Genomic DNA, 25652 nt, shown 5'->3' with positions numbered 1-25652 from the left:
TGTAATCGATTACACTTTTATGGTAATCGATTACCAGTGACTGTTTTCGAAAAATTCATTTCCAAAAGTCACATTTCTTCAAGTAACTTGTTTTTGAAGATTCTTTCAAAAGTCATAACTTTTTAAATAATTAGTTTTAAAGGAATTGCTAAGAGTTACAAGTTTTGACTTCAAGTCATCAAGAAACTATAAATATGTGACCTAGGCATGAAACATTAATTATTCAAATCCATCATTTCTTTCAATCATTCTATCTTTCAATCTATCTTTCAACATCTTCTTTCATTTCTTTCAACAGAACTTTCTGGTTTCATTTCTCTTCATCTTTCAAAAAGTTTTTGTTCAAAAATTTTTCTTTCAAGAAAAGTTATTTGATCAAAAACTTGTGCTATTCATCTTTTTCATTCCCTTCTCCCTTTGCCAAAAAGAATTCACCAATGACTAACCGCCTGAATTCTTTTTGTGTCTCTCTTCTCCCTTTTCCAAAAGAACGAAGGACTAACCGCCTGAATTCTTTTGTGTCTCCCTTCTCCCTTGTCAAAGAATTCAAAACGACACAGTCTGAGAATTCTTTTGATTCTTCCCTTTCCCATAAACAAAATATTTCAAAGGACTAACCGCCTGAGAATTCTTTTGTTTCCCCATTCACAAAGTTTCGAAGGACTAACCGCCTGAGAACTTTGTCTTAATAGATTAGAGGGTACATCCTTTGTGGTACAAGTAGAGGGTACATCTACTTGGGTTGTTGTGACTGAGAACAAGAGAGGGTACATCTCTTGTAGATCAGTTCTAGTGGAGGGTACATCCACTAGGTTGTTCAAAGAGAACAGGGGAGGGTACATCCCTTGTGGATCTTTGCTTGTAAAAGGATTTTTACAAGGTTGAAAAGAAGAGAGAGAAGCTAGAACCTTGGTGTTGTTATATAGTTTTCAGCCCCAACGCTTACAAATCTGTTTTAAATCCAAGCCCATAAATAAAATAAAATCTAGATAAGATAAGATAAGATCTAGATGAAATAATTTCTAGATGAGATCAAATCTAAATAATATCTAGATAAGATAAAGTCTAGATAAGATAAAATTTGGCAGAATAAAATAGGCTGCCCTCTTCAAGTCCAAGCCCAATTCTGGATTCAAGCCCAATGCTTCATTATTTCCTGAAATTAGATTAAAAACATCAAATTAGCTGAATGAGCCCAAATAATAAAACTGCCTAATTAGTTTGACAATTAAGACTAATCAGTAATTAAAATGGTGCAAAAAGGGTTAAGAAATAGGAGAAAATAATGGCACATCACTAGGGAATTAAAAGAACTTAATGGCTGAGTGTAACTGAAATTGTGGCAACCAAAAGTCACCCCAAGGCTGATGCCTAAGCTGCCAATTGGTCCCTTATTACAACTTGAACTAAGCCAAACTAAATCCCCTTTAGTTGATTAACCCAAAACATATTTTTGGTCAGCCAACTTTACATGGATTTGGCCATTATTTAGACAAACTAAACACTCTAAAATTAAGACGAAGTGGCACCATTTAGTCCTTCTCCATTTGGGTCATGATACAACTCACAACCTTAAACTTTTCTCCTTGAAACTTGGGCTTGTATTTAAATAGTATGGACAACAGTTGTTGAAGAGCTTCCTTTGCTTTCCTTGCTCTAGCCCTTGTCATAGGTCCTCCAAGTCCTTCAAGTGGATCTTTTCCCTTGCTCTTGGTCATGTCCTCATCATTCTCTCCCTCTTAAGAAGGATTTGTCCTCAAATCAGATTCTCCATCTACATCAAAAAGAGATAAATCAAATACATTGAAGGTGGAACTAACATTATACTCACCGGGTAGCTCAACTTTGTAAGCATTGTCATTGATTCTTTCAAGCACTTGAAATGGTCCATCTCCCCTTGGTTGAAGCTTTGATTTCCTTTGTTCCGGAAACCTGTCTTTTCTCATGTGCACCCAAACCCAATCTCTGGGTTCAAAGACAACTTTCTTTCTTCCTTTGTTGGCTTGTTTAGCATAGCTTTTATTTTTCCTCTCTATTTGATCTTTGACTCTCTCATGAAGCTTCTTCACATAGTCTGCCTTTGCTTGACCTTCTTTATGTTTAAAAACATAAACATTAGGCATAGGCAAAAGATCAAGAGGAGTTAGTGGGTTAAAACCATAAACAACTTCAAAAGGAGAACTATTAGTAGTGCTATGAACAGCTCTATGCTATGAACAACTCTATTGTAAGCAAATTCAACATGGGGTAAACAAGCTTCCCAAGTTTTTAAGTTCTTCCTCAAAACTGTCCTAAGCAAAGTTCCCAATGTCCTATTAACAACTTTCGTTTGCCCATCGGTTTGTGGGTGACAAGTGGTTGAAAATAACAATTTAGTGCCCAACTTGCCCCACAAAGTCCTCCAAAAATGGCTTAGGAACTTGGATTCCTTATCACTAACAATGCTCCTTGGTAAACCATGGAGTCTCACAATCTCCTTGAAAAACAAATCAGCCACATGGGAAGCATCATCAACTTTTTTACATGGAATAAAATGAGTCATTTTAGAAAACCTATCAACGACCACAAAAATGGAGTTTCTACCACTGCTTGTTTTTGGCAGCCCTAAAACAAAATCCATGGATAGATCAATCCAAGGATACTCCGGAATTGGCAATGGAATATACAATCCATGAGGCTTTACCTTTGACTTTGCCATTTTACATACAATGCAATGTTCACAAAATTTCTACACATCCTTTTTCATATGAGGCCAATAAAAATGTTCTTGTAATGTTTCTAGAGTCTTTTGGACCCCAAAATGCCCCCATTAAACCTCCTTCATGTGCGTCACAAACAAGCAAGTTTCTTGTAGAACATTCAGGCACACACAACTTGTTTTCTTTGAAAAGAAAGCCTTCATGTCTAAAGAAACCATTTTCTGAAAAAATTTCACAATTTTTAAAAATTTCACCAAAAGTTTCATCACTTTCATACATGCTTTTCAAACATTCAAGACCAATAAATTTTGTTTCAAGCATAGAAAGTAATGCATGACACCGAGAAAGAGCATCGACTACAATATTACCTTTTCCCTTTTTATGTTTGATAACATAAGGGAATTGATCTAGGAATTCCACCTACTTGGCATGCCTTTTGTTAAGCTTTCCTTGTCCCTTGATATATTTGAGGGACTCATGGTCACTATGAATGAAAAATTCCTTGGGATAAAGGTAGTGTTGCCATGTTTTCAAAGCCCGCACTAAGGCATACAACTCCTTATCATAAGTTGAATAGTTAAGGGTAGAACCACTTAACTTTTCACTAAAATAAGCAATTGGATGGCCTTCTTGCAACAACACAGCCCCAATCCCAACATTTGAAGCATCACACTCAATTTCAAAAGATTTTTGAAAGTTTGGCAACGCAAGTATGGGGGTATTAGTTAGCTTTTGCTTAAGAACATTGAAAGCTTCTTCTTGTTTCTCTCCCCATTTGAAACCAACATTTTTCTTGAGCACTTCATTGAGAGGTGCTGCCAATGTGCTAAAATCCTTCACAAATCGTCTATAAAAACTTTCTAAGCCATGAAAACTCCTTACCTCGGTCACGGACTTAGGTGTAGGCCATTCTTGAATAGCCCTAACCTTCTCATCATCAACTTGCACTCCTTTTGAACTCACAACAAAACCAAGAAACACAACATGGTTAGTACAAAAGAAGCATTTTTCAAGATTGGCATACAATTGTTCTTCTCTGAGCATATTCAAGACAAATTTTAAATGATCAATATGCAAATCAAGTGAAGTGCTATAGATAAGAATATCATCAAAGTACACCACAATGAACTTTCCTATGAAATCTCTCAAGATATGGTTCATTAATCTCATGAAAGTGCTAGGAGCGTTAGTTAGACCAAAAGGCATAACCAACCATTCATACAAACCATATTTTGTTTTAAAAACGATTTTCCATTCATCCCCTTATCTAATCCTAATTTGATTGTATCCACTTTTTAAATCGATTTTAGAGAAGTAACATGCACCACTTCACTTTTTAAAAACTTAGTGACTGTTTAGCACGAAACAACCTCTTGACCTCAATTTTTGTGGCTAAATAGCTCTCCCTCACTTCAAGTGTTTCACTCTTCTTTTGTTCACTCTTTTTCCTCTCAAGTGTTTCCCTCTTTTTCTCACTCTCAAGTGTTTTGCTTACTTTTTCTTTTTCTCTCTTCTCTTGTAGAAATTTTTCTCTCATTTTCTTTTGATCGTCACACACTTCTTCTGGACTCAATGGTTTGAGCACAATCTTTTTGTCTTGGTTCATGAAAGAGATCTTGATGGTGCAACCATCATGGTTGGTTCTTTTATCAAATTTCCATGGTCTCCCCAAAAGTAAGTGGCTGGCCTCCATAGGAACAACATCACAAAGTACCTTATCATTGTATTTCCCAATGGAAATGTCCACTTCAACTTGCTGCCTCAATTGCACCTCCCCATCCTTACTAAGCCATTGAAGTTTGTATGGCCTAGGATGTGGTTTAGTAGCTAAATTTAGCTTTGACACTAATCTAGCACTAGCCACATTGGTGCAACTACCTCCATCAATGATCACCATGCACACCTTTCCATTGACCACCAAGTAACCGCCTAATCATCAACAAATCTCCCTCCAGAGTCTCCTCTTCCTCTACGTACTCACTCTCCTCTTCCTCTTCAACATCGGATTCACTTATATATTCTCCATCTCTAAGAACCATGGAACTTTTGTTAGGGCACTCATAAGCATAGTGTCCTAGGCCTTGGCACTTGAAACACTTCACATCTCTACTCCTTTTAGAGGGTTCCTCTTGGGACTTTGAACGAGTTTTTAATGGGGTAGGTGTGGAACTACTAGAAGTAGCAGCCCCATCTTTCTTGCCTTTGTCTTTCCAACTAAAAGAACCAAAGTTGGTAGAACTCCTTTTAGCCACTCCTTTCCTTTTTAATTGTTGCTCTACTTGGATTTCTTTGTGAAGCAAATCATCCATTTCAACAAACTCCTGCAACTCAACAATATCACGGATATCATTAGTCAAACCATTAAGAAATCGAGCCATAGTTACCTCCTCATCTTCTTCAATCTTTGCTTGAATCATAAGCACATCCATTTCCTTGAAATACTCCTCAACCCCTTTGTTTCCTAGGGTTAGTTCTTGGAGCTTTAATTTCAAGTCCCTTGAGTAACTAGCCAGCACATACCACTTCCTCATGATCTTTTTCATTTCCGCCCATGTATCAACCATTGACTCTTCATTTCTTGCTCTCTCCTTTTGTAGCTTGTTCCACCAGACAAAAGCATGTAGAAGCAAGCTTCATGATGATGAATCAAGTATAAATCAAGTAGTTTTGATGATGAAAAAAAGCCCAAAAGAATGATTTCAAGATTAAGTCAACAAGTTCAAGATCAAGATTAATTTCAAGTTTCATTAGAAGAAATCAAGAAGAATCAAGATTCAAGAGAAGATGAATTCAAGATTCAAGAGAAGAAATCAAGAAGCAACAAGTCAAGACTTCACAAGGGAAGTATTGAAAAGAATTTTTCAAAAACCAAACATAGCACAATTTTGTTTTACAAAAGAGTTTTCTCTAATTTTTCTAAATTACCAGAGTATTTACTCTCTGATAATCAATTACCAGTTTCCTATAATCGATTACCAGTGATAAAATTTGATTTCAAAAAGCTTTAACTGATTTTGCAACGTTCCAAATGATTTTTAAATGGTGTAATCGATTACAATATATTGGTAATTGATTACCAGTGTATCTGAACGTTGAAATTCAAATTCAATTGAGAAAAGTCACATCTTTTCATAAAATGCATTGTGTAATTGATTACATGATTATGGTAATCGATTACCAGTGACAAGTTTTGAATAAAAGGTCAAGAGATGTAACTTATGACATGATTTTCTCAAGGTTATAACTCTTCCAATGGTTTTCTTGACCAGATATGAAGAGTCTATAAAAGCAAGACCTTGACTTACATTCAAACAACGTTTTGATAATCTTATTGAACAATTTTTTGAGAAACCTTTAAACCTTTACTACCTTTACAATTCTTTCCTACTCATATTTCTTCTTCTTCTTCCTTTGTCAAAAAGCTTTCTAAGTTTTTTGTTTTTCAAACATTGCTCTTCTGCAGAAAACAAAAGTGTGCTATATCTTTTCATTCTCCTCTCCCTTTGCCAAAAAGAATTCAACAAGGACTAATCGCCTGAATTCTTTTTGTGTCTCTCTTCTTTCTTTTCAAAAAGAACGAAGGACTAACCTCCTGAATTCTTTTGTGTCTCCCTTCTCCTTTTTCAAGAGTTTTTCTCTTGATTCTTCCCTTTCCCTTAAACAAAAGATTTCAAAGGACTAACCACCTGAGATATCTTTTGTTTCTCCTTACAAAGATTCAAAGGACTAACCACCTAAGAATTCTTTGTCTTAACACATTGGAGGGTACATCCTTTGTGGTACAAGTAAAGGATACATCTACTTGGGTTGTTGTAACTGAGAACAAGAGAGGGTACATCTCTTGTGGATCAGTTCAAGTGGAGGGTACATCCACTTGGTTGTTCAAAGAGAACAAAGGAGGGTACATCCCTTGTGGATCTTTGCTTGTAAAGGATTTTACAAGGTTGAAAGAAATCTCAAGAACCGGTGGTTGCTTGGGGACTAGACGTAGGCACGGGTTGTGGCCGAACCAGTATAAAATTCTTGTGTTTGTCTTCTTCTTCCCTACACTTTTTAATTTTCGTTGTGCACTTTACTTTTACGCTTTACTTTTTTTTTAAGTTAGATAACTTAGTAGTAAAGCCTAATTGAATCTAGTAACATTAAGAAGGATAAGTTTTAATTAGTCAAGGTACATTAATAATTAATTCAACCCCCCCTTTTTAATTATTTCGAGGCCACTTGATCCAATAGAGCATAGTTGGAAAACTTCGTGGCGGCAAGCTTCACCTTTTGGTCCTCCTCATAGTTGTTGCATGAGAAAACATGCTCTATTTTCATCTCTCACTCCAAGTAGGCCTCTGGATCATTCTTTCCTTTAAAGGGAGGAATGTTGAGTTTAATACCATCAATTCGGTTTTGTCTAGGAACACCATTATTCCCTCTTCTCCTCCTTTCTTCTTCATTATGATCTCTATTCTCCATTTGATCCAACCTCTCATGGAGCGCATCATCCCGTTGCTTCATTAACCTCTCCAAATGTTGCGTCAAAGCTTGCATTTGGACTTGCGAAAGCCCCACTCCATCATTAGGATTATTACCTGCCATCTCAAACAAACAAATCAAACGTAACAAGACAATTATAATCGTTGTTTGAATACCTCACCCACTCAAGTGTATCACACAATTATGGCTTTTCTCTAATGAAAACACTCTTGCCTTTTACCACTCTAATTCCCTTGAGTTCTTAGGCAATTCAAGAGATTATGGCCACAACAAAGAATAATTCACCAATATGTGTAAGGTAAGGCTAGAGAGACAAGGAAAAGGTTAACCGAGAAAAAGGCTAACAATGTTTTTAGGCACAATTGAAGGAAATGAAATTCAGAATTTAGGAATTCAAGTAACAATCCTTCATACAACCAATATATTACCTTAAAGAGTTTTTTTTTTAAATTTCTTCAAGCATGAACCATTCAGCCCAATTTTTTTTTATTTTTTTTTGCTTATACGAATTTCTTTTTTTTTTTATATATAACAAAGAGATCAAAAGGCTTAACTTTTGCAATGGTTCAGCCTAAAAGAAAAAAAAACATGAACAAGAAGGTAATATAAATTGCAAAGAAAAAATAAAGAAGGATGTTACCCAATATTTCCAGCAAAGGAAGTGATGATCCTAGAACCGGAGCTCTGATAACCAAATGATATGAACCCTCATTGCACAAGGGCTGACTTAGGATCGTCTAGGATTAAACCTTGTTGGAAAATTCAGAAAATTGATTGAGAAAAGGATGGGAAATTAGCAAGATTCAAGGGTTGGGCAGTGGCTAATTTCCTGGGACTTAATAAGGTGAATCTTGGCATAAAACGGATGAATGGGATGGTAAAAACGTAAGTTAAGTGGTGGCTGAACAGAAATATAGAAATGGTTATAACTCAAGCTATAGAGCTCCAAATGAGGTGATTCCAAAATGAGGTGAAAGGTCTCGTTTTGAATTTCAATTTAGGCTCAAGAATCACTTAATTTGAACGAGTAAATCAAGAGTTATGGTCACGAGATAATTCTGGACAGAATTGGATTTTCTGGAATTGTGGTTTGAAAGAACAAGGTTGAAGATGAAATGGTGGAAGGAAAGAATCACTCTTTCCAGCGAGGGCAACACACAAAGGATGTGAAAGACCTTTGATATAGCCAGGGTGTTCTTGAATCACTCAAGAACTTAGGAGAATCACTCTCACTAAGATAAAAGAGATAAACTCTAATTTTTAAGAATAAAATTCAACTTGTGTTTATTGATAAAATGGTTCAGCTTATAAAGAAGTTTTACCATCAAATTTTACATATGCTTCATTAAAGGCAATTACAATCCACATAAATTTAGTAATGATCCACTAACCTAGGGAATTAAAAGAATTTAATGGCTGAGTGTAACTAAAATTGTGGCAACCAAAAGTCACCCCAAGGCTGATGCCTAAGCTGCCAATTGGGCCCTTATTACAACTCGAACTAAACCAAACTAAAGCCCCTTTAGTTTATTAACCCAAAACATATTTTTGGTCAGCCAACTTTACATGGATTAGGTCATTATTTAGACAAACTAAACACTCTAAAATTGAGACGAAGTGGCACCATTTAGTCCTCCTCCATTTGGGTCATGATACAACTCACAACCTTGAACTTTTCTCCTTGAAACTTGGGCTTGTATTTAAATAGTATGGACAACAGTTGTTGAAGAGATTCCTTTGCTTTCCTTGCTCTAGCCCTTATCATAGGTCCTCTAAGTCCTTCAAGTGGATCTTTGCCCTTGCTTTTGGTCATGTTCTCATCAAAAGGAAACTAAAAAAATTTTCAGGTACTTGAGTTAAAAAAAATAAAATAAACGTTAGATAGTAATCTAAAAACGAATAATATTTCAAGTATGAAAAATTTAATTAAGCCAAATATTAATTCATTATTAAAAGGGACATGAGGAAAATATTAGTTACGTGAGTGAGACACTGCCTGAGTTCGAAATATTGGTCAAAGACGGAACTTGGATAGAAAATCAATTAATAGAGCTAAATTCGTGTTTTATAAATTTTGATCAATTTCAAATAATAATAAAAATATATAAAAGATTATATTAATAGTTTTCATCGGTTTCAGTAAAAAAAAAATAGTTCTCATATCGGTCTAATATTGTGTTTGGGAGAGAGCTAAATTCTCTCGACAAATTTATGTTTGATTACATTGAATTGAAATTAATTAAAATATTACACAAAAATTACTTTTAACAAAACTTTTAAATCAAGTGAGTTCAAGATTTGATTTTAAGTTTTTAACCAAATTCACTTTAAACTTGCTTTAATCAACATGAAATTGTTGATGACGAAAATTTGTTGAATTTTATGTGTTTCAATTTGAGTCAAATATCAAAATTAAAAGACAATTTTTTTTCTTCAATCTAATAAATATTTCTTTTATATGGTATACTTGGAAACAAAGAACCATGATTTGATGGTTGATTTTTGTTAAACTAAAAGTGTTTAACTTTTAACTGAATGTCATATTGAGTCAAAATCTTTAATTCAGTATAAATTGAATTAAAACATTGATGAGTGAGCAGTAAAATTTAGTATATATTAGTTTTTTTTTATTTAATGAAAAACTACCAAAAGATTTTCAATTTAATATCTATTGTGGACTTAAAAATCAATTTTTTAATATGTGAAATTAAACATGTAAAAATTTATTTAAAATTACATTAAATTGTATTTCTTTTATGAGAGAAAGTTTAGGTAATTTTGATCTTAGGACTCACTAGAATCAAAACATGTCTTACTCAAAAAAGTTTGCAAAAGTACTTATAGATTATCTACCAAGAAAACTCTTACATTAACAATTAACAATGACAATCGAAATCAATTTGTGAGACATAAATTTGTTACTTACAAATTTGACCAACCTGTTTACTATTAAATTGTACACGTGTGACTATTTGCAAAAGAATTTGAGTGATTTGTCACCTTTAATTTGAAAGTTGGACAACTTTTAAATTAGTTTCTCGAATTTATTTTTAAAATATATAATCAGTACATTAATTGTACAATTTTATAGTAGTTTTACATTTAAAAAATATTGAGTAGAAAATATTTTAAAAAGTTAAAATAAAAAGGTAGAATTAACTATATTTTTTTATCCCTTGTAATTTATTAAATTGGGGATTTAGTTATTGTGATTTCAATAAATCAAATCTTCATATTTTTTAAAAATAAATGAAATTTAGTCTACTATTTAATTTACCATTAAATTTGTAATGATGTTAATGTTACATTACATTTAAACACAAATTTTGCTAATATAGTCGGTTAGAAATTATTCGGCACTAATATACTAATATGCTAATTTGCAACTCAAAAATAAGGTTTGAAAAGAAAAAGAAAAAAAAAGTGTTCAGGGTGGAATTTGACCACTCCATCCTATACTTTAACTTCATGCATACAAATCACTAGAATGCTTAACTTTTATATATATATATATATATATATATATATATATATATATATATATATATATATATATATATATATATAAAAGAGGAAAAAAATCATTGATAATATAATTTTTTTTACATAATATCAAATCACAACTTATCACCTATACTAAATAAACAATAAGTCAAACAACCTATAACTTATACTTTTTAACATTATATCTTAATAATAACTTAATTGTCCTATATTAAATAATTTATTATTTTATGAAATCGTATTGTTTTATGTTTTTTATTTTTTCGTTGCATATTTTAATAAGTGAATAAGATAGTATTATTAACGTAGTAAATTCTTTTTTGTCACTAAAAAATGCTAAATATAGCTATATTTCTATAATCAATTTTTGCAATATATTTTAATTTAAAAGTAAAAATTTTATTCAATACTAAAATTAAAGAATTATTTTAGTGACTTGAATAAGATTTATAATTATTTAAGGGTGAAATATATTTTTGATATCTTATCATTTTAATAAATTTGTTTTTGTGATTTATCTTTTAAGAGACTTATTTTGGTCCTTTATTTTTTAAATTTTGGTCATTTTGATTCTTTAGTTTATAATTAATTTTATTAGTAATTTTAGAGAAAAAAGTATATTGAAAGTGTAACAAAATTTACACAATCACAATTTATATAAATTTATTGACTTTACGATAATTATTTTAAAAAAAAATTATAATTAGACGACGACAATGTAAAAGTGATTACATTATTACTACATGACCGTTAAACTCATAATTTTGACATAACAATGGTAAAAAATCGTCCAAAATCGATACTTTCTTTTTTTGACATGTTTTTCGTATATGTGATTTTCATTACCATTATGCCCTGCGATTTCGGACATGTTACATCATTGATTGAGAGTTCAGTTCCTAATCAATTTCACTTATAGCTTTGTAAAATTTTACACAAAATATTCGTTATGATTTCAGAGAATTTCGAGCCTCATTATATTGCAAGTCCTTTACGAAGAACCTTTCTGTTTCGTGCTCAATTTCTCTCATTTTATTCCATAAATCTTAAGGTTGATATATATACTACGTATAGATCGATGTATTTTAATCGAAACACCCTAAACTTTGCTAAAAAGAACTGAGCGAATCATGTTAAACATGTGTTGTAGACTCGTTCTCTCTCCTTTTTTTTTATCATAATGAAATAATTTTTGAATATGTGGGCGTTTGCCCACATAAGAAAAGCGACCTAAACCCCAAAATCAATTAAAAAAATGTGAACTTAAAACATGAAAAGAATATTGAAACAAATTAAATTTCGTAAAAAAAATTCAATTCTCAAAATGTTACACACACACACATATATATATATTAAGTTTATAGTGAGTGTCACAATCTTGACAGAGTCGAAAATGGATCCAAATATGAAAATATTGGTGCACATAGACTTTTTTCTCTAATTAAGTTATTATTATTGAATGATAAGAGGGAATCTTGAAGCACGTAGAAGACTGCTTAGTAAAACAAAATCATTGAATGAAAAAGACGAGTTCAAAGTATGGACCTGATTGTTGCGGTTCAGCGATGAGTGGTCCGACGTAGTAAACAACAGGTGCTTCGTTCGCGTCTGGAAAGCACGCGCCATCCGCGACGGCGCTAACCGCCACAGGCTCGAGCTCTTCAAACGCGTTCACTATGATCCCACGCGCCTTTGGAAGGCGCGTGCGGAACTGTAACATGTCCCAGTACGCAGGGTCCTCCCTCTCCAAAATATGGGTTGCAGCATGTTCACCGCCTTCAGCGGCGCGTTTCCCGTCACGCGCAGTTCCACCGCGACCATATCCTTAAACGACATGTTGGTTTCCTCGTGAAGTTTCGGAAAGTACGAGTGTAGTTCGAGAACCGCCGCACCGGAAGTGAAGAAGTAAAAGACTGGGATTCCCAACGAAGAAGCTGCTTCCATCGCCGTGGTGCAGAAGAGGTCGATCACGAAGGCTTTTATGGTGGTGGTGGATTTAGAGATTTGGGTGAGGGTGGTGGCTACGTTGGAAGTGTTTCGTTTGATAAAGTCGAAGCCGTTCGCAGCGAAGCTCACGGTGGTTGAGGTGATGGTTGGGGTGATATGAGGGAGGTGGTTGAAGGAGATGGAAGGATTGGAGGTGGAGATGCGGTGGTTGTAGGCGTCGACTGAAGGGTGGTCGTGGAAGCCAGTGGTAAAGAGGATTGTGATTGAATAACTATGTGTTTCGAGAAGCTTGGCCAGCTCAACCATGGGAACAGTGTGGCCCGTGCCGAGTACTCTACCATTGAGTTAGCAACCCTAATCCAATTTAGAAAATAACCTGGATATATATATCCAATGGCAATAAAAATAATAAAATTAAAAGATTGAATTGTCTAATAAAATATCAAGACATTAAAAAAAATAGAAAAATTCAAAATGTTGAAGGCATCATGACTTGACATCATTCTCATCTTCCTCGGTGTTTAGGGTTTCAAACTAAATGTTGACAATTAAATATGAGAGTTGTGCTCGCTGGGGGACTTAACCCAATACCTTATGGCACGAGCTGACGACAACCATGCACCACCTACCACCTGTCTCCGTATTCCCGGAGGCACCCCCCTCTTTCAAGAGGATTCGTGACATGTGAAGTCCTGACAATTCCTCATTATCTTGTTCATTCACAACAAAATCTTTTCTTTTTTGCAATGGTAAAGAAAACATGTTTTTTTGAAATAATTGTTTTGAATATCGAACGCGATCGCGTTGCGATTTTGTCGCATTTATTAACATCGTGATAAATTATAGACAAATCTAATTGATGCATGCACTTTCAATTTAGGATGTCTTGCGTTCACAAACAATTAAAAATCTTGATGTTGTGATTCAAATCACTATCGCAGGTTATTTTCTAAAATATTGCTTAAGTTCATTGAACAAATAGATGTAATTTCTTATAAATTCTTATTACTTGTATTTGATTTCCTGTGAATGAACTTGATGAAGTTAATATATGATGTGGTACGTCATAAATTTCCTATCTTCCTATAATATAATCTTCAAGTTTCGCGTGGAACCTCCAAAAAAAACCCTGATTTTGGTTGACTATTGGTTGGGCGATGCATCTTGCTAGTTGCTTGCTTTTGTTAATGTGGCTTTAAATATGTATAGGCATGATGGTGGTGCACTATAAAATTATGGAGAAATTATAATTATATAATCTTTGACTATTATGATTTTTACATGCTAATTAATGTTCATATAATATAGCACGCGGTTTGCCTTTCAAAAACTTATATAGTTGAATATTAATATTAATTTTTTCAATTTAATGATTGTACTTTTATCATAAAAACTTTTAGAATTTGATGGTTATGCAATGATAGTATAAAGTAGTTTTATGTTATCAATAAATTGAAATCTTTATTAGTATAACTTTTAAGATGATTATTACAAAGTTAACACATTTATAATATATAATATACAAGAATGTATGATTGGATGTTGTATAAAATTGTTAGCGGATAAACTATTTTCTTAACCTTTTATACTATAAACTAATATAAAAAAAATTATCATTAGTATCACTTTTAATCTAGTGATTACAAAAGTCAACGAACTTTTCATATAAAGTGTTATTTAATTAGATGATTGTGTAAAATTATTTTACATTATTAATGCATAACTTAATTTTTTCTAAATCTTTCAAGACAAATGCTAATTAGTGACTAAAGATATTAGCTAAAGAAGTAAAAGTGAAAAATTTATTATTGAGATACGTAAAAATGTGTTCTCCGATGGGAAGTTAGGGCCTTGGATTTGTCAAGGTTAATCCGAAAGCCAAGAGGTTGTACAAATTTGAGCAAGAGGGTTAGACATAAAATGCACTTTCATTGGCTCGCTTTGGAGAAAGAAAAAAAAGAGGCGGAAATCGTTGGCGAAGAAAATGAGTAATATAGATGGGGCTTCCCTTTGGATACGAAAAGGTGCCCAAACTCACTCATCCCGATATCTATATATTATCTATAAAAGAGAACCCTCTGGAAATTCCTAAAATACCCCTACCTAAGATTGTGACAACTGTTCATTTCCTTGGTTTTTTGGTCTTTTAGCCCTTTCATTTTCCACTCTTTTGCTTCTTACAGGTGTCTGACTTTGCAAATTGTGGCTTTTACACGTGTTTGATTTTACAGATTGTGCATGTGTTGGCCTTTGCTTCTTTACGTGGTTTCTTGCATTTCATTTCAGTGTGATGCTTCAGTTTGCGGTTTTTGCTTTTCATTTTTCCAGATACAAACCAGGTTTGGGTTCTCTTTGGTGCTGTTTTGATGTATGTTTTCTTACATTGGATGTTAGCTTATGGTTTTTTGGCTTTTCTTTTCTTACAAGCATATTACCTTTTCGGTTTTTGGCTTTTGTTTCGGTGCTGTTTTCATGTTTGTTTTGTTACATGCATGTTATTTTTTCATTTTTCTCTGTTGGACGATGTTTGGTTTGCATGTTTGCTTATCGTGTTTGTCTATCCGTGCTACCTCTGATGTTCTGTTTTGGTGCTGTTTTCATGTGTGTTTTCTTACATGTATGTTAGCTTCTCATTTTTCTGTGTCGAACGAGGTTTTGGATTTTTTCTTAGCTTATCGTGTTTCTCTTTTCATGGTGGTTTTGTTGTTAACTTCTTCCTTGCAAGGTTATCGGCATTGTTGCATTTTTTCGCAGTATTATGGCACGTTCTCTAGACAAGATAAAGAGCATCGATGGCTTAAAAGAAACTCTTAAACTTAGTGTGAGGATCAGTGATCTATGGTTTATTGGCACGCTTAACAAATCTGAGCAAGCTAAGATGGTGTTTGTGGACTCCGATGTATGCTTCAATTTTGTGTTTTTTTTTTTTTGTAGATTTATTACTTATTGTTCAGGCCATTGTGTTGTAACTTTAATGCAATCCAGGGTGATGAGATCCACGTTGTTTGTAAACAAGACCAACTGAAGTAAGAAAAGATGGACTTGAAAGAAAATTGTACTTATGTCATGCACAATTTTAAAGTGCTAAAAAACAATGGTCAGTACAGAGTTTGTGATCACCAATTTAAATTGGTGTTTATTGGGGTTACTGTTGTAAGGGAGTGTGTTCTAGAGGACATCCCTTTTAGAAAATACAGGTTTGCTAGATTTGCGGATGTTTTGGCTGGCCAGTTTGAACCTGGGCTATTGGTTGGTATGTTAACTTATATTTTTGCAATTGAGTTTATTTTGAAAGTTATACTCATTTTGGAATAAAATAACATTCCTTGATTTTCCTACTTGCTTTAGATGTTATTGGTGTTGTGGAGGAGGTTGTCTTTGGCCAAGTTTCAGGAAAAGGTAGAAGGGTAGTCTTTAAACTAAAGGACTTGAGGTAAAGTTCGATACTTGGTAACAATTGGTGTCATATGCTTTGTCAAGTTGTGGCTATGATTACATTATTATTAACTGATTGTCTCATAACTATTTGTTTCTGATAGCCAGCAATTACTATCTTGCACTTTGTGGGATGATTATTGCTTGCAGTTTTTAAAGTTCTTAGATGATTATGAAGGTGATGGTCCAATTACAGTTCTATTGACCCATGGTAGAATAAAGGAAGCTCAGGGTATATCCTTATCTTGAATTTATTGGTTCCTCTGTTTATGCTATTGCATGTTATGGTTCTGTTTTTTAAATGATTTAGGATCTTATCCCCCATCGGTCAGCAATTTTTTCAAGGTTTCAAAGTTAATTATTAACCAACCGGTGATGGAGATTCAAGAATTCAATGAATGGTATTTTTTGTATGTGTTATGTAATATATGTTGATCATTTTTTGTCTTATTTTTGTTGTTGATTCTATATTTGTAGGCTTGCGGAGTTGGGCATTGAGGCCCGGTCAGGTTTTAAATCCCATGGTGAAGGGAGTACACAACTTTCAGGTTCTATCCAATTATCATCAAAGGAACCATTCTTTGGAAAGACTGAGGCAAAGACTATTGATGACATTAACACCATCTCTGAAGTAATCATCTTATATAGATTTTAATTCTTTACCCCGCACTATCTGAAGTTTTTTCACCATTTGATATGCATGTTGTTTCACACAGGAAATTGTTTGTGTAACTGTTGGCACAATTACTAGGATTGTTCTGGACAATCATTCATGGTGTTATACAGCTTGCATTTAGTGCCATAAAAAAAAGTGATGCAGAGATGGTGCCCTTCACATGTGCATGCGGCAAATACAATAAGGAAGTTGTGCTTAGGTCATTGTGATCTTTTAAAATGTTGTGTATTCTTCATACCTTCATCATTTTTTCACTATTGGTGCATATGGTAGCAGGTATAGGCTTGAGGTGATGATCAACCAGGAGATGAAAGCACAAAATTCCTGCTTTGGGACCGTGAATGCAGTGAATTAATTGGTCAATTAGCTTATGCAATTAATAAGCTTAAAATTGAAGTGTGTTTTTGCATTCAAGAGTAACTCTTTATGTTTGATATGTTATTTTTTGTTTGTGTGATACAATTATTCTCTTTGCACAAGGATGGTGATGTTGATTTGAATGCTTCACCCCAAGCACTTGATAAGCTGTTGGGTTATGAACTTGCTTTCAAGATAAAGGTGCAACCCAAGTTCAGGAATTTTGCTGTTTTGAAGTGTTCAACTGACTCAAGCTTAATAAATGTTGTGATGGATATGCTAGCTGATGCTGAGGTACTGTTCAATGCAAGTTATTTGACATTAACTATTGTGAAAACTATGTATTCTATTCATACTTATTTGTTTTCCATGGGTTGTGTTATCTTCAATGTATGTCTTATTCAGACATCTTCAAAAATGAATATCCCAGTTTCTGATTCCAATCATTCTGCCCAACATGAATCTGTGAGTTTTGATTACTGCTCTCATTTTTTAATATGATCTTTCTTGCAACTCTTGCATTTTGACACTTCATGGCTTTCAACTTAGCATTCAACTTATTCATTTCTATTTGTTTTATCCAGCAATCCCTGTCTGTGACAGCAGACCATGATCCACTGCTTGGACTCCCCTTGACGCCTACAAAGCGGCAGGCATTTCAAGATTGTGATGATGAAGCAAGGACCTCTCAAATTTCGCCTGCACAGCTTTCACCCAACAAATAAAAAAAAAACATGGCGCAATTTAGTGCATTTGGTTGCTTGCAAGTTGTGCTGAACAATTTTTTTTGCCCTGCTATTTGTATATTGTAAATTGGCTCCTACCTTTAATTCTGTTGTGGTGGTGTTCCTTTAGAACTTTGATCACAACTTTTGTTTAAATTTGAATCTTATTTTGTATCCAAGTATTCTGGGATTTTAGTTCTGTGGTTTATCCGATGTCACCTTAACTATTGCACTATATTTTAAAATCCTTATTTGTTCAATTGTTAAAATAAATATCGACAAAGCATGGTTATATTAATGGTTATAAAGACATGTTTCAAGAAACTCGACAAATTCTCAAAGTTGATACAATACCTATGCAAATGTTATGAATTCAAATATATCGTGAGAGATAGAACAAGTAAGATTTGGAAATACAAATCACAAATTGCTAGACAGAAAGTTCAGAAAACATGTTCTTCACAATCATGATAACTTAAATTTCAATCAAAGTTTTAGAGGGCCATTAAAGCATCTGATTTTAAGGTGTACATCCTTAATTGTCTCAGCACAAAGTATTCACAGGAAACAAATTAAAATGTTAGAAATAATTACCACGAAATATCGATTACTAGGACAGCTAAACCAGCATTCATATCTGATTAATTTTCTAACAACAGAATATACACACCAAGACAAAAGTATCAGCTTTCGAGTCTTGAGAAACATGATCTTGGATCATCAATGATATGTAATTAACTATTTCTTTATTATCAATCATCGTTTAGCATCATTTGTTATTTTAGATGGCATTTTTGGCTTGATTTTACTTTGACAAATGCAGAATCGGATATTTTATAAATTTACTCCATCTTTCATCATATCTCTCAATATGATGTACAATAAATAAGACAAGTAAAAAAAAAATTCTCTTTAGGTTGGCATCCTACTTCTGTCATGCATAACATTTTCCATATCACATTTCTTATCGATGGCGCCAAAGCATAGGTATAACAATGGCTATAAATGCATGTCTAATCATTTTAGTGCATTTAATTAGCTGTCAACATTCATAATTTTAGTATTTTTCCTTATGCTTGCTGTTTCTAACTTACTTTTCAAGTTTTAATGTGGCCGTCAAAACCATGGCTATAATCATGGCTATACATGCATGTCTAATCATTTTTATCAAAGTATGATCCATTTAACCAGCTGTCAACATTGATCATTTTAGTCAACAAGTCAAGTTATGTCTTGGTCCGAGTGGAAATAGCATTTCTTTTCTGCATCTCCATGGACTTTTGCAATTTTAATTTACCATGTATTGTAACATTCCAACAAGAAATCACTAAAAAATTTATAACTCAGTCAAGATTAACAACAAGCATCAAGAACATTGATGACCATGAGCATGCAAATCATAGTGATACAGCACAAGCCAGGATAAAGAAAAAAGGTATCAAGCAGCACAAAGTTAATGATCAGGCTCAGAATATTGATTGTAAGCTTTCAAAATATTATCTTCCAAATTACAGTTAATAATTGTAATTAGTTTATTGATTTAATAATACAATATTCACATTTTTTTTCACACAAAGACAAGCAAGTTGTAAGGTGCATTCAGTATTATGGGAATCCATTCCACATTAAATAAATTCCACTAAACTTAGATTTAATTCACTTTTTTAGTTAATATTCGTGATTCATCAGAGGATGAGAGTTCTGAATCAACACAAGGTACCAATCAAAATCTACTTTATCAATTTAATTTTCAACATTATAATGCTATAATATGATCTAAATGCAATTTTCATAGGCTCTGCTTCAATTTCTTCACCTGAAAATCAAAACTATATGTCCTCAGCTAATGAGCCTGCAATTAATAGAGAAGGTAACAATTAATATTCATAAACACTATGTTATTAGCTTAGCCTCGAATACCTTGCACTGTACAGAACTGCTTTTGTTTATCATGTTCCAATTTACATGTTTTCCTAAAACATTTTCAATAACCAACCTCATTTTGCCATATGTCATTAAACAATTTCAGGGTATTCTGATCTTAGTGACCAACTCATGCAGTGTAGTCACTGTAATGCAAATATGTGGTATGATGACAGAGTCTCAAAAGATAAAAGAACTACAAATCCAAGATTCCGTTTATGTTGTGGAAGTGGCAAAGTTGAACTTCCATTGTTACAAAATCCACCTAAATATCTCTGCCAACTTTTGTATGATCATGGTACATCTGATAGTAAAAATTACCAACAGAATATAAGGACATATAACATGATGTTTGTCTTTACTTCTGCTGGTATTAAGTTTGACAAATCAATTAATCATTCAAGAGGACCTCCTACAATAAGAATTCAAGGTCAACCATGTCATAAAATAGGTAGCATGTTACCAATGTCCGGGAAAGAACCAAAATTTGCACAATTGTATATCTTTGACACAGAAAATGAAGTGCAGAATAGGATTAATGCAATAAGATAGTTAGTCTTTCATTGTTATTATTATAAATGCACAACATCGATCAACAATGTTACATTTAAACAGAATTCAATTGTTTATTCTGCATTGCTAATCTTGCAATCATCATATATATAATTGTTTGCTTTGCTCAGCAGTCCACATAATCAAATTCAAGAGCACATTATTTCACAACTTAGTGAGATGCTGGATGAATACAACGTGCATGCAAAAACTTTCAGGATGGCGAGAGATAGATTGCAAGATGCACAAGTGGATAATATCAAGTTGAAATTGATTGCTAATCGTGAAAAAGATGGTCGTACATATAATGTACCTACTGTTCCTGAAGTTGTAGCACTAATAGTAGGCGATTTTGATGCAAATTCAAAAAGAGATATTATTATTGAAACTCAGCATGGATAACTACAAAGGATCCATGAATTACATTCTAGCTATCTAGCTCTACAATACCCCCTCTTATTTCTTTACGGGGAAGATGGATATAGACCTGATATCCTACATAGCAGTCGATCATATGGTAAGAAAAGGAAAAGAAATCGTCTTACAATGAGGGAGTGGTTTTCTTACAGGATACAATGCAAATCAAATGAGTCAAAAACTTTGTTGAATTCTAGGAGACTATTCCAAAAATTTGTTGTTGAGGGGTATACTATGGTTGAATCAAAAAGGCTTTCTTACATCAAAAACAACGAAAAAAAACTTTGAGTTGACAATTTTTGTAGCTTACAACAGTCATTGGATGATGGAAGCACGAAAGACCTAAATAAAGGTAAAAGAGTCATTTTGCCATCAACTTTTGTTGGCAGTCCCCGCTATATGGATCAACTTTATTTTGATGGTATGGCCATATGTAGCCATGTGGGCTTCCCAAATCTGTTTATTACTTTAACCTGCAATCCAAACTGGCCTGAAATCCATAGATTGCTTAATTCGTTGAATCTGAAAGCAACAGATAGACCAGACATAATCTTCAGAGTCTTCAAACTAAAGTATGAACAAATGCTTATGGACCTGACAAAGAATCACATGCTAGGGAAAGTTATTGCATGTAAGTTGATTCTAAGTTTGGTGAATTTATATTATGTGTGACATTGTTATTTTACACTGTCAATATTAACCACACAACCATATCTAATAACTTTAATTGTTGTCTATTAACAGACTTACTAATAAATTGCAAATATGTATACAATAGAATTTCAAAAACGAGGGCTGCCTCATGTCCATTTGTTGTTTTTTTTACATCCTGATAACAAATACCCATCCTCGGATGAAATTGATCAAATTATATCAGCTGAGATACCTTCACAGCAAGATGATCCAGAACTGTATTCATTAGTAAAAAACCATATGGTTCATGGCCCATGTGGAACTCTGAATCCTGGATCTCCATGCATGAAAGAAGGCAAGTGCAGTCGTTTCTATCCTAAAATGTTCCAGCCGCATACTGTTTTAGATGTTGATGGTTTTCCGATCTATCGTAGAAGAAACAATGGTCACTCAATTGAGAAAAATGGTGTTATAATTGATAACAGGTATATTGTACCTTACCATCCAAGATTGCTCAGAAAATACCAAGCACATATCAATATTGAATGGTGTAACCAAAGCACTTCTATCAAATATTTATTTAAGTACATCAACAAGGGATATGATAGAGTAACTACTGTTTTGATTCATGAAGATAATGATCAAACTCAGAATGGTGGCATTCATAATGATGAGATCAAAGAATATCTAGATTGCAGGTACTATTAAAACTTGATCTCTAATTTATCTGACCATCATTGTTATAACAACTACATCTATCTTCCTGACAGATACATATGTCCCCGTGAATCTACTAGGAGAATATTTGGGTTTCCAATACATGGCAGAAAATCTGCTGTTGAAAGATTACACTTCCATCTTCCAGGCCAACATATTGTTCTCTATGAAGACCATGATGATATTGATGATGTATTGTCTAAGCCAAGTATCTCTGATTCAAAGTTTATTTCATGGATGAACACCAACCAAAATTTTGTTGAAGGAAGAAATCTTACTTATGCATAATTTGTTTCTAAGTTTGTATACAATCAGAAGAAAAGATGTTGGCACCTTAGGAAGAAAGGCTACACCATTGGCAGATTACTATGGGTCCCATCAATTACAGGGGAATTATTTTATTTGAGAATGATGCTTATTGTTTGTAAAGGACCTACCTCATTTGAGGATTTAAGAACAGTTGATAATGTTCAGTATCCTACATATAAAGAAGCATGTTTTTCTATGGGATTTTTGCAAGATGATAAAGAATTCATTGAGGCAATCAAAGAAGCAAAAGACTGGGGTTCAACACATTATATAAGAAAGCTATTTGTGTTGTTACTTTTAACTACAACAATGAGCAAACCTGAACAAGTTTGGGACCAAACTTGGCATTGGATGGCTAATGACATTGTCTATAATTATAAAAAATCATCAACAAGTCCAGGTTAGTGCTAATTTCCCATGACACAAATCAATATTGATACGACACATAATTTGACTTTTTTCCCTGTTGTGTATTAGCATTACAGCTTGATGCTAGAACTCTTCAAAATCTGGTCTTGCTTGAAATTGAAGAACTGTTGCAAGCAAATCAAAGATCGCTTAGAGACTATCCTTCAATGCCATATCCAGAGGATGTGAATTGTCCAGCCTATCTAGACAATAGCCTTATATTAGCTGAACTGAATTACAACAATCAAGAACTTAGATCAGAGTTTGAACATGTATTTTCTCACATGACAGGTACATTAACTACAGAGCAATTTACCCCTTTGAAAATTATTATGTCCATTTCCTTCTTAGCATTTCTCATCTATAAATTAGTATTTCAACTTGATTCATTTTTGTTTAAATCTAACACCACATATCGATAATTCCAGATGAACAAGCATCAATTTACAACCAGATTGTTGAAGCTGTTAATAAAGATAAAGGTGATATGTTTTTTCTCTATGGATATGGAGGTACAGGAAAAACATACATTTGGAAAACACTAGCAAGTTCACTAAGAGCTGACAATAAAATTGTAATTATGGTAGCCTCTAGCGGCATAGCTTCTCTATTATTGCCTAGAGGTAAAACTGCACATTCAAAATTCCAGTTTCAATTTTTGAAGACTCAACTTGCAATATCCATCAAGGAACTCAATTAGCTGAACTATTAAATCAGACAAGTCTGATCATTTGGGATGAAGCACCCATGGCTCACAAATTCTGTTTTGAGGCACTTGATCACAGTCTTAGAGATATCATCAAACACAACTCAATGGAAAATAAAATCTTTGGAGGTAAAGTCATGGTCTTTGGTGGAGATTTCCGGCAGATCCTACCAGTCATTCCAAGAGGCAGCCGCTCTGATATTGTTAACGCAACAATTAATTCCTCTTATCTATGGGATCATTGTCAGATCTTGAGACTGACAAAAAACATGCGCTTACAAAACAACATGCAAGCAACAAATCAAGAAGAAACTGTGGCTTTTGCACAATGGATTATAGATATTGGTGATGGTATTATTGGAGATGAAAATGATGGCTATGCTACTATTGAAATTCCACAGGAACTATTAATCACAGAATATAATGATCCTATTCATAGTATAATTAGCTCTACATTCCCAGATCTATCTCATCATCACAATGATCGTGAATACTTCCAAACCAGAGCAATATTAGCTTCTACAAATGAAACAGTACAACAAGTTAATGATTATATGCTTACAATGATACCAAGTGATCATATACTAAATTATCTTATTCTGTTTTTCATCTTTTAGTCAACTTTCCTGGATTTTACATTTTTGGTTGATGAATTTGCTTTTTTATGTCTAAAATATTGATAGGTGAACAAATGGAATATCTAAGCTCTGATTCAGTTGACAAATCCGAAACCATTGAAAGTTGTCATTTCCGCTCACTCACAAATGAATTTCTTAATTTATTGACAACATCTGGCTTACCCAATCACTGTCTCAAACTCAAGATTGGAACACCTATAATGCTATTAAGGAACTTAGACCAAACTCAAGGGTTGTGTAACGGTACTAGGTTAATTATCACAAGACTAGCAAAACATGTTATTGCAGCTGACATAATTTCTGGGAAAAATATCGGAGATCATGTTTATATCCCACAAATGTCTATGTCACCTTCACAATCACCATGGCCTTTTAAGCTATTGAGGAGACAATTTCCAATAATGCTTTCTTATGCAATGACAATTAATAAATCCCAAGGACAATCCCTATCTTCAGTTGGACTTTACTTGCCAAAACCAGTTTTTTCACATGGCCAATTATATGTTGCATTATCAAGGGTCAAGTCAAAGAAAAGACTTCGAATTTTAATACATGATCAGAACAAAAAAAAATGACTTCAACCACCAATGTGGTTTTCAAAGAGGTCTTTACAAATATTAAAAGGTAAATCCAATTTATTTACGATTGCAAATTTAATTCTAACCACAACTGTATTTGCTTCTTACTCATATGATCTCTGATATACAATTAAAACATCATCAAATGAGCCAATCTATAATTCATCAACTTCAAAAAACCAGTCTTCCGTTATGGAGTGCATTTTCTTATTTTCTACATTTTAAATTTTCATCCATTTTCATGAACTTCAAATTAACCATTTCTTTCATGAATTGCACGAAAGAAAATAAAATGCTTATCTCAATTTAAATACTACCATTCAGCAAATGAATTCTATATATTATTCTGGCTGTTTTCCTAGGATAATACACTTATTATTATTCTTTTAGTAGAACCATTTCTCTTTTGTTAGATAATCAATTGCCCTTGGAAAATATTATCTATGCCAAATCATTATCGATTTCAGCATTAGACAGGTCATTCATCTGATAATGCAAATTGTATTTATAACAATAAAAAAATTTAACTTCCTCTTTGTTATATTCAGCAATAAAAATACCTCTTCACCTGCCTCCACCACCACAGTCCTTCATACTCATCATTCTGCCAATTCACGTCCAATCTTTGAACGTAACATTCAATGCTCCATAGTTCCCAAACCACTTAACTTGCCGCCACTTACACCCCCCCCCCCCCCCAAAAGCAATGACCCTTCCATCACCCACTACCTCACATCATCAAACCACCGTTCCTTTTTCTACCACCTTCACTTCAACTCTAACCAAATCATTCTCTCAAAGTGACTAGCACCATGACTTCCGCTTCATCGACTGCCTCAAGCAAGGTAAGCCTAAACCCAATACCTCACTGCATGTTCATTGATTTCGTGATTTTTTCCTTGCCTTTGCTTAGATTTTTCATCGATATCCCAAACCAAAATTC

General features: G+C 33.6%; 2 pseudogenes; one reads left to right on the top strand and one right to left on the bottom strand.

Annotated features, from left to right (window-relative positions):
- Positions 1-8441: 8441 nt before the first annotated feature.
- On the bottom strand, positions 8442-12977 carry LOC100782966 (UDP-glycosyltransferase 88F5-like; annotated as a pseudogene).
- Positions 12978-15393: 2416 nt separating this feature from the next.
- LOC113001408 (uncharacterized) lies at positions 15394-24759 on the top strand (annotated as a pseudogene).
- Positions 24760-25652: the final 893 nt, after the last annotated feature.

This window comes from Glycine max, chromosome 4, assembly GCF_000004515.6.
Source record: "Glycine max cultivar Williams 82 chromosome 4, Glycine_max_v4.0, whole genome shotgun sequence".
Taxonomy (NCBI): domain Eukaryota; kingdom Viridiplantae; phylum Streptophyta; class Magnoliopsida; order Fabales; family Fabaceae; genus Glycine; species Glycine max.
This window is presented reverse-complemented; position numbering and strand designations above follow the sequence as displayed.